This window comes from Lynx canadensis, chromosome A2 (assembly GCF_007474595.2).
Source record: "Lynx canadensis isolate LIC74 chromosome A2, mLynCan4.pri.v2, whole genome shotgun sequence".
In the NCBI taxonomy this organism is placed as follows: Eukaryota; Metazoa; Chordata; class Mammalia; order Carnivora; family Felidae; genus Lynx; species Lynx canadensis.
In genome coordinates, this window is record NC_044304.2 from 122,337,090 (window position 1) to 122,353,527 (window position 16,438).

The window sequence follows — 16,438 nt, forward strand, 5'->3', positions numbered from 1 at the left end:
AAAATTAGGGCTGGTTTTTTTTTTTTTTTATACCCTCCTACAGTATTTGGTTTTTGACTGCTGTGTTTAGACCATTCACATTTTAAGTGATTATTGATGTAACTGGATTAGTATCTACTATGTTCGTAACTGTTTTCTCTTGGTTGCACTTGTTCTTTGTTGACTTTTTCCCCTCCCTTTCTGCTTTTAATGAGCATTTTATGTGATTCTGTACTTCCTGGCTTAGTTTGTCAATTATATTAATTTAAAAACATTTTTAGTGATCTCCCTAGAGTTTACAATGCACATTTTAAACTATTCTAAATTCACTTTTAAATAACGCTATACCACTTCAGGTGTAGTACAGATACCTTAAAATGGATACCCAATTTCTCCTTCCCATCCCTTGTGATATTACTGTTACCCATTTCACTGATCCATATGCTATAATCACTCAATACATTGTTATTATTGTTACTTCAAACAGTTATATTTGAGATCAATTAGGAATAAGAAAAACAAAATGTTTTACTTCACCTGTATTTATTTATTCTTCCATGATACTCTTTTCTTTTATCGATCCAAATTTTTTACCTGCATCATTTTCCTTCCGCATAAAGAAATTCTCTTAACATTTGTTGGCAGACAATTCCACTGATGATGAATTTTCTCAATTTTTGTGTTTCTGAAATGGCTTTAGTTTTCTTCACATTTGAAAAATAATTTCACTGGATCAAAAATTCTAATTTGGTGGAATTTTTTCATTCAATGCTCGAAATATTTCACTTCACTCTCATTTTGCTTGCTTGGCTTCTGGTGAGAAGTCTGCTGTAATTCTTATATTTGTTCCTTTGGAGGTACATTTCCCCTCCTCTGGTTCCTTTCAGAATTTTCTCTTTGTTTTTAGTTTTCTATGGTTTGAAAATAATATAACTAGGTATGATTTTCTCATATGTATACTATCTGGTGCTTTCAAATTTCCTAAATCTGTGGTTTGTAGTTGCCGTTAATTTTGGAAAGTTTCTGGCTATTATTTAAATATGCTTTTCTGCTCTGCTCTCTTTCTTGTGTTTCTGATATTAAAATTATATATGCTGCATCTTAAAATTGTCCCACAGTTCTTGGGTGTTCTGTTTTAGACTTCATTCTTTTTCCTCATTGAATTTTAGTTTGGGAAGTTTCTACTGGCCTATCTTTAAGTTCATCGATTCTTCCCATGGCTGTGTGAGTCTCCTAATGATTTCATCAAAAGTGTTCTTTGTTTTGTTGCAGTATTTTTTCATTTCTAGACTTTCCTTTCAATTTTTTCTTAAAGTTTCCCTCTCTCTGCTTACATTACCCTTCTTTTTCTCTTACATGCTGTCTACTTTTTCCATTATACCCTTAACACATTAATCACAGTTATTTTACATCCCTTATCTGATCATTCCAACATCTGTGTCATATCTGAGTTTGGTTCTAACAATTGTTTTGTCTCTTCAGACTATGTTTTTCTTGCCTTTGATATGTATTGTAAATTTTTGTTGAAAGTCACACGTGTTGTATCAGGTAATAGGAACTGAGGTAAATAGCCTTTAGTGTGAGAATTTATGTTAATCTGACTAGGTATGGGGCTATGTTTAATGTTTGCTATAGCTCTAGGTACCAGAGTTTCAAATTCCTCTAGTGTCCCTGTTTATAGCTCCTATCTTGACTTTGGTTTTCTTTAAGTAACTCCTCCGAGAAAAAGTGACACAGACAGAGACTTATAGCTCTTTCAGCTATAATCCCCTTTTATTATATTGAAACCCCATTGGCATGTTAGTTAAATGTTGGGGAGAGGAAGCATTCTACAATCTTCTGATTAGATCTCACTCTTTAATGGCCTATATGTTAGGGTTGTGACTTTCACAGTTCTGTTGTGAAAAGACTGTTTGGTTAGTGGGATAGCCTTCTTCTTCCTGCCCACATTGCCCCACCTGGTAGCACCATTCCCCTCTATATCCTTAAAGCCCGACCCTCGTTGACTACATTTTGTTTTGTTTTCTCCGTAGGTGACATAGGCTAAAATGGTCTAGTATAGGAGAAAAGCTCTTCTACAATTGGAGTAAGGGTCTGTCAAAGTCTTTTTCCTTTGGAAAGCTCCAAAGACTATGGAGAAGGATCTGAGCATATTTCATAATACTTTCAATGCTTTTCCTCTCCCTTTCCCAGAGCCATGAAGGGATCTTTCCTTCATCTTCTCTGTGAGGACCTGGTAGGTTTCCTGGAGGTAAACCCCACAAAAATGTAAGAGATTGTCCTGGATTGTATCCATGAGGGGTCGTAGATGCTCTCAAACTGTGTCAAATTCAATGTGTTTGTGTTGTGAAATAGTAACTCACATATCACCCCTCATTAGAATTGTATCAGGTTTCAATCTAGATTTAGAAAATGCTATTCTACATTACAAATAATACTACATTTTTTATTATAGTCTGTTCTCAAACTGATAATTTTAAATTTTGTTAACATTTACTTATTTTTAAGAGACAGAGAGACAGTTATTTATTTTTAAGAGACAGAGTGTGAGCAGGAAAGGGACAGAGAGAGGAGACACAGAATTTAAAGCAGGCTCCAGGCTCTGAGCTGTCAACACGGAGCCCGACACAGGGCTCAAACCCACAAACCGTGAGATCATGACCTGAGCCAAGGTCAGGCACTTAACTGACTGAGCCACCCAGGCACCCCTCAAACTGACACTTTATTTTCCAGTTGTAGTTGACGTTATTGCCCTACCTGTCTCCTTTAAGTCTTGAAGGATTTTTTCTAGTTTCTAAATTATTGGAGAGCAATGAGTCAAATTTTCATATGGAAAAGAACCTAAACTTTAAGGAAGCTGATTTCCATGTTATTTCTAACAAAAACCAATCTGTGAATCCCTCAGTGCCATGAAAATTTTTTTGTACATCTTACTTGTGAATGTGTATTTGAATTCATATTTTCAATATCACAAGGAAAATGACATTGTAAATTTTTAATCTGTTTCCTTTGAAACTTAATGAGTTTTCATTGTGTCATAAAATAAAATGCTTAAAAAAAAAAAAAAAAAGAGGGGCGCCTGGGTGGCTCAGTCGGTTGAGTGTCTGACTTCAGCTCAGGTCATGATCTCGCGGTTGGTGAGTTCAAGCCCCGTGTTGGGCTCTGTGCTGACAGCTCGGAGCCTGGAGCCTGCTTCGGATTCTGTGTCTCCCTCTCTCTCTGCCCCTCCCTTGCTCATGCTCTGTCTCTCTCTCTGTCTCAAACATAAATTTAAAAAAACATTAAGAAAAAGAAAAGAAAAGAAACCTGGGCTTTTTTCTTACTATGTGAAGTTTGTTGACAAAAATGATAGTTGTAAGGGTGATGGTTCTTCTTGAACCACTGAAGAACCAGCTAGACTAAAATGGCTTAGAACCACTATATTGAACAATACTGAAAACACTCATGGAAAGGAATGTGACAAGGCACATTGTAGGAAGCATAATATATCACTAATATAACAACTTTCCGATGATCCTGATACTTTTCCGTACTCAAGACAATGTGTAGGGCAGATGAGTCCATGTACCATTTTTTATGAAATGTCTCTGAATAATTGACACACTCCCTTCTGACTAAACATGCAGTGGCTTTAATAGAGAAAGGAACAAAATCAGTGCCATTGGTTCAGTTTATCAGACATTTACCGAACAGTTATTTATTTCCTATGAGCACAGTAAATGGGAATATGATCCAGCTGCCTGGAGTGTCCTAGAAAACTTTCCCCAAATACCATCCATTTGCATCCTGAAAGCATTTTATACCTCAATTACAGTGATAAGCAATTTGCAGCATATGCAGCTGTTTTGAGTCCTGGCTAGTGGTCCCATTTCAGGAGTAAAGATTAGAGAGCTGCCTCCATTGTGTTACTTTTCTACATGGTCAGATTTAACACATTCATTGTTAAAAAGCAATTTCGGTCTTCTTACCGACTTCCATTATTCTGCAGAGTGGGTAATCTAAGTCATAAGAATGTACATTTTCCCCCATGGGGATCAGTTAAGTGAGACATTAAAGAAAGGGTTTTGTTGTTGTTGTTGCCAGTAATAATGCAGCCCATAAACTTTTAAAATATATCTTGAATTGCTCTGCTTCTAAAAAAAAACTTCATTCACCTATCCTCTGTTATCTCAGATTATTTCACATAGTGTTACAACTTTTTGTTTATTACTCTATTTCCATCCTAAAAAGAGGGCTCCTTAATTCAGCGAGACTATCTTATTTTTACATCTGTAGTACCTAGAAGAGAGTTAGCCCAGAGCTATTGTTCAATAAATACTTGTTGAGATGAAATTAATAAGATTCTATTGAGATTTGAACCTAGCCTCTTTCATTACTGAGCTCTAAACCTAACCTATGTATCCAAGCTGCCTGCACAATTATTATTATTGTCATCATACATACAAATCACAATGCATCTAAGATGACTGTAGTAAGTTTAAAGACCATTCTTCATACATTAGTGCAGTGATCCCTACAATAATTCTGTGAAGGGAGCATCTGTAAAATAAATGTTTGCATTTTACTGGTGAGAATACTGAGATTCAAGAATTGAGACCTGCCCAATGTCTCACATGTAGTACACACTGCAGCCAGCTCTGGGTCCTAAGTTCTAAGCAATTTATGCTTTTCTTTTGTGCAGTATGGGGTTTTTCTATCTCAACACTCTTTTGGTATTTGGAACGGAAAAGTTCTTTGCTGCTGGGAGACGGTGCCTGCTCTGTGCATTATAGCTTGTTTAACATTATCCTTGGCCCCTGTCCATTAGATTCTAGGAGCGTCCCCCACCCCACTGTGACAACAAAAATGTCTCCAGGCATGGCCAAAGGTCCCATTGGCAAAATCAGTTCCAGTTGAGAGCCAATGGTCTAACAGTAGGAACAATGTGGCACAAAGTACTCTGGGACCAGCATAAATAAAATGAGGGTAAAATGGTATTTGCGGGGGGGGGGGGGTCTCCTTCACAGTGGAAACAGCATTTAATTTGAATTTTTACTGTAGAAAGATTGAATTGACCTAGCAGGATTTATGGTGATGAGAATGAATAACAAATATTTGTTGAGCATTCATGATGTGCCAAATTTAACTCTAAGGGCTAAAATATAATAAGCATTGTTAAATGTCTTCTTAAAATGAAACACCATCTTAACATCCATCTAGTGGAACATAGAGCTATTTGGGGTCACTTAATCTCATGATATGCATTTAACATCTAGATTTATCATATTATCTGCTAAAGATTACTTAGGAGAGAATTGCCTCCAATTTATTTTTGTAGCTTACTAACATAAATCAGTCCCAATCATCATTTAATTGTACTGTACATGGAGATTGTATTTTCTAGTAAGTTTCTGGCTCATTGGGAATGTTCAAAACTATTGAATTAAAGTGTCTTTGCAAAATGTGGAAGGAAGGAAAGCCTACCTTTAGCTCTTGTCCCTGTTAAGCCAGGGTTCTTGGAACTGCATAGAAACTCTCTCAACAAACATGACAGATTGATGAGCCCAGGCCTAAATCTACTTCCCATCTATTCAGAACCACTGGAAAACTGAAAAAGACTCTGACATCTCTGAAAATATATGCTTTCTTTCCCTGAATTAATCATTTGGAATATGTATAGGAGCTGTTTGCATACTCTTTGTGTTGATCTCTAGAAATATATATAATTATTAAGATTATGGATTTGGGGGACAGATAGACCTAGACTTGCCTACCTCCTACCTCTATCCATATGAACTATATGACTGAGGACAAGTTGTTTTAATATCTGTGAATCTCCGTTTCCTCATCCACAAGATGAGGATAAGAATGATTTCCACCTAGGGCACCTGAGTGGCTCAGTCGGTTGAGCATCCAACTTTGGCTCAGGTCATGATCTCATGGTTTGTGGGTTCAAGCCCCACATGAGGCTATGTGCTGACAGCTCAGAGCCTGCAGCCTGCTTCGGATTCTGTGTCTTCTCTCTATCCGCCCCTCCCTCCCCCAGTCATGCTCTGTCTCTCAAAAATAAATAAATGTTAAAAAAAAATTTTTTTAAAGAATGACTTCCACCTAAGTTTCTTGGGGGGATCAATTAATAAAGTGTTGTCACACTTTTCATGTGGGACTTGGCACAAGCCAATAATAAGTGGTGGCCATCATTACCATCATCTTATCATCTAATTTTTGTCACAATTACTAAATACAGAATTCCTATATGGGAGGACTCCCTTGAAATGAGAGTGGGTTTACCTTTAAAGGTATGTTGACATAATCTTTTCCCTAAAATAGGAAACACTTCATTGGGTCTTAGTAAACAATGAGGGTCTGAAGAAGATTCTAGGGAGGCTGAAGCTTCCTCTCCCTACTACAGGCTCAGTCTCTGATCATTAATCCATCACTACCATCATCATTCACATCTTCTTTGTAAGATAGGTTTTCTGAGGGTCTGAGTGGGAATTGGAGCACTCTTCCATCCTAATCAATATGTCTTTTTAAATATTTGATAATAGGAGGTGAGTGTGTGCATAGAAGAACAATGACAAGAAGCAAAATTGACCAGAGTTCAATCAGGAGAGAGGATGCACTAACCAGAAACAATGATTCTGAAGTACTGAGATTTGTTGGGATTTACTCCATCAGAGTTGTCTTGGAAAACTTGAGGGAAAAAATGTAGATTTTCTCATCCCACCCCAGACCTATTGACTGACTAAAAACATGCTCATTCAGGTTTGAGAACCCTTTAACCAAAAGTCTCAACTGTCTGTTGTCTCTCCCTATGATAACTTACTCCCAGTAGATATTTCAACAATGCATCGAACTCTGTTCCAGAATCCAAGCAACCTGATGATTAAAATTTGGCTTTTCATGCAGGCCAAAGGTTTCAGTTCTTTAGAGCTCACAAGTGTGCTTTAGCTTTTGGCATTCTTAACCCTTTTCCTCATCTTGCCCTCCTTCTGGGTCTAGATTCTCCTCTCACTCCAGACTCTCTCCTGGAGTGAATTCATCTGTCACCCTGGCTTCAATTAGGAGTTATTTTGTGGCTGCACATGTATGTTAGTCCAGACTTCACTACTGAACTCTAGACTCACTATCCAAATTGCATTGTGATACTTCCCCTCAGTGTTTCCAGGGGAACTTCAAACTACATTTGCAAAGCAAAACACACTGGATCCCTCCATAAACTTACTCCTCCTTCTATAATCCCTGCCCAATAAAGGAAATGGTATTGTCCACTTGCCCAAGTTGGTAACCTGAGAAAAATCTTTGACCACTGTCTCCCTCCACATTGAGGACAGTCAGTAAAACCTACTGATTTTTTTCTCCCACGTAGTCCTAAATTACTCACATTTTTCTCTCTAATCTTGGGGCCCCGGTTGTAGCCACCATTATATCTCAACTGGTTTTCAGCATCCTGCCTTCAGTTTTTGTTCTTTCCACTCATTCCACTCTCCATATTGAAGCAAGAGGAACTTTTTAGAATATAAATTTCATCATGTCACTTCCTGCTACCCTCAGAATAAAATGTAAACCTCTTTTTTTTTTTTAATTTTTTTTTTCAATGTTTATTTATTTTTGGGACAGAGAGAGACAGAGCATGAACGGGGGAGGGGCAGAGAGAGAGGGAAACACAGAATCGGAAACAGGCTCCAGGCTCTGAGCCATCAGCCCAGAGCCTGACGCGGGGCTCGAACTCGCGGAGCGCGAGATCGTGACCTGGCTGAAGTCCGAGGCTTAACCGACTGCGCCACCCAGGCGCCCCAAATGTAAACCTCTTAATAGCATATGACATCTTTCATGATCTGGTTACTCCTTCTCTCTCTGGCTGTATCATTTGACACTGACTCTTCATAAGTCATGCAGTAGCCGTACCTAGATTCTTGCAATTCTTCAAGTGGACCATTCTTTCTCTTGCCTGAAGACCTTTACACATGCTGTTCCCTCTGCCTAGATCACCCTCCTTCCTCCCACCCATGTAGAGCATAGGGGGGTTACCTTTACTTACTGGCACCTTAAGAAGGCTATCCCAGACAAAGGAGATTACAAGTGAAATCACTTGATCAGGAAGACATTAAAACTGTGCTTCTTTTAGCCTGTTTCCCAGGATAACCCATTAATGGTTGAAGCATTACATAGGGGATTCCTTTAGTTCTAGTGCTGAATATACCAAAATTTCATTTTGTGACACTGTGAAATCACTTAGCTTTTCTGGGTCTCACTTTTCTTATCCTTAACATTCTATTACAAGATTTCTGTGTTAACCCAAAGAGATCAAGACTATGAGAATGGCATACTTATTGCAAATATTCATGGCATCACTTTTCTAGTCTCACTTTTGCTCTACCCTCACCTTCCTTCTAGTTGGACAACCCCTACCTTTTAGTTTATTTCTCTTCTCCTTCACCTCTTCAACTAACTAAAATATCAAGTTTAAATTTGATATTTTCCAGGATGTTTTTTCCAAACCCTCAAAGCTGGGCCGATAACTCGACTTATGAGATCCCATAAAACTTTCTCTTTTTCCCCAGAAAAAACTTAGCAACTCTACTTGTCATTTTGATCTAGTTTATTACCTCCTCCCTTGGACGGTGAACTAGGTCACTTTACTTTAAGTACCGATTTGTGGCTAAGGTGTGTTCTTCTGTAAGCTGAGGGGCAGACCTACAAGGAAGTGTTCTATTTGGGAGACTGTTCTTGGAATATCAGTGCACTGGCTATCAACTGCACGTTGTTTACCAGGCTTTGATATATATTGTATCTTCTTTAATTTTCATGCAGAAAGCTTTTTTTTTTTTTGTATTTAGTGATGTACACATTACTTTTCTGAATTAACTATGCCTCTGAAGAGGAATTGATTTTCCCAAGACCATTCTAGTAGGAGCTATGTTTAGATACGTTCGTGTTCTCCCAATTCCTAATGCATATTTCAATGAATGTGCACTGCAATCTCTCACTAAATGAGCTACATTAATAAATAGATATGTAATTAATAGTCAAAATGTGAGTATTTGAGGGTTTTTTTGTAGATGTGATTGTATGGTCATTTTTATTTAAAAAAAATCACTTTAAAAAATCATCTGAGATAAAAACTGTTAAAATAAAGGACTTCATTTTCTAAGTCTAGTTCTGGACATGATATTTCGAGTAAAGTTTATTTTATCAATTAACCTTTGTCCAAGACCATCATATCCTAATGGGTGGTGCAGAGATCCTGGTCTTCTCAAGGGTAAGTGGGCAACGGATGCCACAGGAGGAGAAGGATGTGGTGTTACCCCTAGCCTTGAGACACACTTGGACTCCTGAGAGTAGAGATTTCAGACATTGGTGGTGAAGAAGTGAGAGAAATCCTAAGAAACAAGAGACATCTCCAGGGATAGGTTCAGGGCCAGTTTATATAGGGCTATTGAAATCTTGCTCACAGACTCTAGGGGGTTTGCAGAGGAACTCCTTAGGGGGGTGTGTGTGTGTGTGTGTGTGTGTGTGTGTGTGAGAGAGAGAGAGAGAGAGAGAGAGAGAGAGAGAGAGAGAGAGAGAGTCTCTCTAGAGAGAGAGACTAAGGCTAAAACAACCTTAGTCCTTCCCTTTTGTATACTGGGGTTCCTGTTTTTTTGAAGTTAAATGTCATTTGAAATGCACATGGTCTTTTCTATAATTCTGAACTCTGATAATGCAGTTTATCAAAATGAAGACAATTGTTGGCATGCATGACTCAAGAATAGAATAATTGTTAGGTTGTGTTTTAGCATTGTATCCTTTGTAAGGATCCGTAGTAAATGTGACCATGAAATTTAATTTTTTTAAATGAGGATGATAATGTGCTTATTTACCTTTCTGAAATGGAACTGTCTGATCTTTCAATGAAAATACTTCATAGATACTAAAATCCCTTGGAAAGTAGAACTATTAGCCCTGACAATTTGGGCCCCTTCTTTATGGGTTTGGGAATATGTGTGTATATGTTTTGTTTCCTCTGAACTTTCTAATAGAACTTCCTGGGAATTGAATCTCTCCACCTGGAATATCAAGTTCTACTGTCCTCATTTCCAGTGATGGTTTGCAATGCAAATTGTTGGGTTGGTAACACATAGCACCATAACCATGGTAACCAAATGAAGACAAGTTTGCTGTACTTCCTCAGCAAAGTACTTTCCAGCCCTGCATTCAGACCTGATGCTACTGCCAACAGTCAAGGGCATTAAAGGAACAGCCAGAGGGTTCATAGAAATAAAAACACAACTGGACCCATTGTATTCATTTCCCACACTCCTCCCCTTAGTCCAGAATTTGTTACTAAAAACTTCTGCCATTTCTAACTACTTTCTAACTGCTTTCTTGGAGGCAAGGGTAGAGAGAATCACCATGTATCTTTATCCCCAATTTGACTATAGATTTTGGCAAGCAGACTATCCTGGCTTTCTGTGTCTAACTTCGAAATAGGAGCAGATAGAAACCTGGTCACAGTTCTGTGGTCACAAGGACTTTTTTAGTGTTAGCAGCTGTGATGCTCAAGGAGACAGGAAGGTGTCCAAATAAAACCACTTTCTGAGAACAACTACAGCAAGCTACAAGGGCCACTTCTCTGCCGAAATTCCTTTCCTCTGGTATAGTAATTCTTATAATTTGTTAGTTTGTTTCTCGCCTGTGGGGGAAGGGTATTGGTCCTCTGTTCTCATTTTCTCTCCGTTGGAATGGAAGGGCAGCTGTGGCATGTTCTGAATCTTCTTTACCTGCAGCTATGTGACCGGGTGCTTCCCAGGAAGAAAGACTATTAGCAGTAAGGTAAGCAATCTAATTGTCATGGATCCTGGCCTAGATGATTTCAGCACTCCCATGACTGCCTGGGTGGCCTCCATTAACATGGAAAGGTCAAAAACACAAGGGATGGGAATGCTCTAGACTCAAGATTCTTGGTTTATTTCCCCTAAGTTTGAATACCATTTCAAGTAATGTTCCTGAGATGAGGTGCAGAGATTATATTTTCCTTCCTTTTGTAGCTATTGGGACTTGTGTGTCATTTTCACTGATTGTTTATTGCTGCAGTGTGGCTCAGTAGATGATTTTCTAACTCTGCCATTCCTTCTATCATTATTTGTTGGCATTCTACTCTAAAGAATACTTCTTCATCTCCCACATGTCTGCAGATTTTAGACATTGGTACATATTACCTAACTTCTCTCCAGGAGGTTTGACTATTTAATATTTCCACAGTGATGAGTGTCAATTTCCCACCTTCTGGATGTTCTCACACTAATGAATTTCTGAGAATCTAACATGGTAACCTATTGTCTTTTTAGCCTTCACTTCCTTGTACGTTACATTTACATTTTTTAGCCATTTCTAGATTTCCTATTTTTTAATTGCCCTATTACATTGCTGCTACTTCTATGTATCTTTTTTTATTGATTTATAATTGCATGTCATATAGTAAGTACATAAAAACCTTTAATTTCACATATTCCACCAAAATTTTTAGTTTTTTTTAACATTTTGACATTTTTATTATCTTTGCAATAGGAAATTTTAAATTCTTAACTGGTTAAATCCATCATGATTTCCCTTCTTCGCCTTTGGTGTCATTTCTCCACAGGTGTTTACCACCTCAAGATTAGAAAAATGTTTACCAATATTTTATTCTAGGACTATTTTTTTTAAGTTTATTTATTTATTTTGAGAGGGAGAAAGAGAGAGAGAGGGAGAGAGGGAGAAAGAATCCCAAGCAGGCTCTGTGCCATCAGCACAGAGCCCAGTGCAGAGCTTGATCTCATGAACCATGAGATCATGACCTGAGCTGAAATCAAGAACCTGATGCTTAACCAACTAAGCCACCCAGGCACCTCTAGGACTATTTTTGTTTCATTTTTCTCATATTAAATCCTTAACACTATTGAAATTTATTTTGATGAATTATTTAGGGCTCTCTTTTGTTTTGCTTTGTGGTTTTTTTCATTAAATTTTAAATTTAGAAAATTTAAATTTAGAAACACACATACAGTTCTAAGAAATAATACAAAGTCTACCTGCCTTAATGCAAAAATCTTTTCAACAGTACATGGATAACCTATTTCTGCCTATGTAGATTTTTATCTGGGACAGCCATCGACAGGTATAAAGTTGTGACATCAGGATAGTTTCTTACAATCACTTATAAGGAATACTATCTGTTTCTTTCTCCACATTCCCTGAGATTTTATGGTTATGATCATAGTGAGAAAGGAAGGATGATGATATCTTTGATGTCAGAGGAGTAAAGTACATGCTAGAATTTGCCTTTGTGAATAATCCAGGTAGGAAAGGAGATTTAGACCCAGGAGCTGGCTTAAAATTTGATCTCTTCTCCTCACTACCAGCTATTTCTGTGTGTTTTAGATGCAACACTTTCTTATTGTAGTTAAGAACTTAACCATTATGATGGTTTCCTATTGGACTGAAATATGATGCAATTTGTATTGTATAACAGTATGTTTTTAAACCTGAGGTGTGTGCATCTGAAAATCTTAAAGAAAATGGCTTGACCAGTCACTTTTTAAAGATATTAGGAGAGGTATGTAGAAGGAAGGTGTGATAGAGCCCAATGAAAAGTATTGTTAAGAAAAATAGTCATCTGCATTGGTCAAGGTTCTCCAGAGACATGAGATTGTGTGTGTGTGTGTGTGTGTGTGTGTGTATACATATATATACATACACATACATACATACATACATATGTGTATATGTATACATATATGTGTATATGTATACATATGTGTATATGTATATATGTGTATATGCATATGTGTGTGTGTATATACATATGTGTGTATATGTATATGTGTGTATGTATATATACATATATGTGTATATATATAATTATATAATACATAATATAATTACATACATTTAATTATAGATAGAGAAATCTATATCTATCTACCTATCTCTCTCTCACACAATTATGGAATCTTAGAGGTTCCATGATCTGCCATCTGCAAGCTGGAGACCCAGGAAAGCTGATGGTGTAGATACAGGCTGAGTCTGAAGCTTGAGAGCTGGGAGCATTCACTCGTGTAAATCCGAGTTCTAGAGCACGAGGAGACTGATGTTCCAGCTCAACAATCAGCCAGAGAAAAGGGGAATTTTATTTACACACTTTTGTTCTATTTAGGCCCTCAGCAGATTAAATAATTCCCGTCCACACTGGGGAAAACAGTCTGCTTTGCTTCAGGCTACCAGTTCAAGTGTTAATCTATTCTGGAAACACCCTCATAGACATCCCCAGAAATTAGGATTAGCCAGATATCTGGGCACCCCATGGCTGAGTCATGTAGACACATAAAATTAATCATCACACCATCAGGTAAGATGAGTTGTGATTTCAGTAAGCTAACATTGAAAAGCATGTGTTTAATTGTCACAAATCCACTGCTGAATAGCCCTTTGGTGAAATTTATGCCATTATTGCTCACATGCATTTTAATCCCCCTGTCTGGAATGTTTGCCTATCCATTAACCTTCTTCAAGAGCCAGAGCCAATACCTCCCTTTCCAAGAAACCTTTGTTATGCCCCTAAATGATCATTTTCTTCCTTCAATATTTGAGAACAGTTGTTTTATACTTCTCTTAAAATGTGTTTTATGTTCTACTTCACAGTATATAGTTAATAAGTACTATATTTTGTAATCAACTGTAAGCTCCTCAAAGGTTCTTTGTACACAATAGACAGTAAAATATTTCATTGAACTGAATTAGTAGATGATATTATTGCATTTATTTACTTAATAGTCCATGCGTACGACATGCTTTTATGAGGAATGACTAGTGCACAGTACTATCCCTGATGTGACAGAAACTATAAAGATGAGTAAGTCACACTTCCCACCTCCTGAGAGCAAAGACAGAGTCCAGCATGAGAGTAATCATTCATTCAGTTAACAGTCATGGCTGATCACCTATTATCATCCATGGCCATGGATATAAAAATAAATAAGTCATGGTCCTTGCCAAGGGATTGCCAAGGAGTCCACTTAGTTGAGTGGGAAAGGCAAAAGTGCAAATAAACTACTTGAGCATGAAAAGTGCCACTATAAGGAGTTGCAAAGGTTTCTGTGAATGCCAGGAGCAGGCTAGGACGGGAGTGGAGGGCGATAAGGGGAGAAAGTGCTATAAAGTGAGTTCTCTTGAGCTCAGTAAAATGATATCCAGGAAAGAGAAAGGCAGCACTAGCAGAGGGATCTGTAGCCAGTAGCATCAGAGAGGAGGGCATGTTGAACACAAGTAGTTCTGTGTATCCGGAATACAATGTACATGCAGGCACCTGGATTGGGATGCGTGGGAATGGGAGACACCCACACATCCTCTCATTCTCCCTTCCCAGGACGAGGCAAGGCAAATGTTGAGAAGACAAGAGTAGAAATAATGAGGAAAGAGAGAATCATTGAGAAAGAAAAATCTCTTTAAAGTTGGAGAAGGACTGGAACAGGGCTAGGAGTAGATGAGTCAGTTGATTCAATTTACCAGCACTTCAAGTTTCTAAGAAGCTGTATATGTGGTTATTGACCATAATCTTAGTACTCTTTTGCTTATTTCACCAGCAAAAGATGAAAACCCCAAGTCTAAGAGAACTGACTTTGGGTTCCAACTTGGGCACTACTGCCTTGTCTTTAAATCCAGCTTGCTCCTAAATATCAGGAGAGAGCACCCTTCACATATTTCATGGTGGGAGGAAGCCACCCACAGAATAAGTCATCACAGACTGCTTGTTCCTCCTAGCAGAGTATTGACAGAACACTCTATTCTCTAAGATCTGCCTTTACTTCACTGAATCACTTGGAAATCTTTACATGTATTTGTGGGACTTTGATACTTGGACAGTGAGGAAGAGCAGAAGGGCATTCCTGGCTTGGCTTTGTTGTTTGAGTTTTTGAGTGGTCTTCCAAGTAATAGCAATGGTGTTTTATTCTCAGCCCTTTTATAGTCTTGATGGACATAACTTTAAAATATGTTTTAAATGTGAGCTCCACTCATCAACCAATAGGCTACACGGAGGCCAGAAATAGAATAACCATCTTATGGAATCATCTCATCACATCCAATTCTCTCATATTATGCAAGAGGAAATTACATTCCAAGACAACTTGAAACCACATGCCCAATGTCATACAACCAATGAACTATTTGTTGATTAATTAAAATAAATTACTTTTTGTTTCCCTGGTGATGAGTTAAGATCTTTCCTCTGCTAACGCTGTTGGAAGGCACATAACAGAAGGTAACAGAAGGCATTTACTCAGATAGCTTTGGTTGAAATAGTGGAAGTGGACAGACATCAAGTGACTAGCCAGAAAATTTCGCTTCAAAATGAAGGTAGAATATATATTTATATAGTTGAATATATATTAACATATATAACCTGATCACTTTTCTAATTCAAATTGCATTGTTCCCTGGTATCGTATACCTGTTCCTGGCAAGTTGCACCTTCTCATAAATTGTTTAATTGTTGAATACCACACTTTTCTTCATGGTTTAATAACCAAATTTGCACCAGTATTTCTCAATTCCTTTTTGGCATTCATTTAAACAGTAATTTATTCAGCAAACATATATCAAGTACCTTTTTCATACAATTATGATATGAGAACTAAGAGCTCTGTCCTGAAGAAAATCCCACAGTGGGATAAGCAGAAGGAGTGTTGAAAGTTGGCAGATTATTGAACTGAATGGTCAGGTGTTGATGGGTCATCTAGATTGACAATGAAATCTTCGGGGAGGATGACAAAAAAAAGTCCCACTTTCAATCAACACACACTTATAAAATGTGAAAATACTTTAGTAGTGATTTACATTAAATTATTGGATTACAGGGAACAATTAAAGCCACACTCACATAGGGAAAGCATGTAGATAAAAAAAAAAGATAAGAGGGAGTTGAGTACTGAGGTATAGAACACTAAAAACTTAGAAAAACCAGCAAAAGATCTTGAGAAAAAAGCCTTGAGTGAGATAGGAAGAAATCTGAGAGAGCATATTATTAAAAAGCATTGTTTCCAACAGATTGTTTCCATTAAGAGGAAGTGCCCAACTACTGAAAATTCTAAAATGATAAGAACTGACAGTTAGTTGAGCATTAGCATGCTAATTTGGGTGGGTTATAAAGAGAGTGAGAGGTGTGGTTGGTGCTGTACATGGGAGCTTTTTGCTATGATCCAAATGAGACTACAAGTTCTGATTCACATAATAAGGTTGACAAAAGCAGAGGAGGTCAGTGTGAGATATCTTTTAAGGGCCCCTCTCTCACTCTCTTTTAAGTAACCTGTTGTGAGGTGTAAAAGGAATAAAGGAATTAAGGAAGACTCATTAAGTTCTTGGCCAGAGCAACTGCCTAAATAGTGGCACCATTTATTAATATTGGGGACACTGGAATAAAGCCAGGGATATAGGGGGTCAAGTAGAAGTCAAGGAAAGA

At 37.7% G+C, this 16,438-nt stretch overlaps 1 protein-coding gene across 1 annotated transcript in view; it reads left to right on the forward strand.

The window, feature by feature from the left end:
- ITPRID1 (ITPR interacting domain containing 1) overlaps positions 1-16,438 on the forward strand; it is a 214,205-nt gene that overhangs the window by 110,754 nt on the left and 87,013 nt on the right.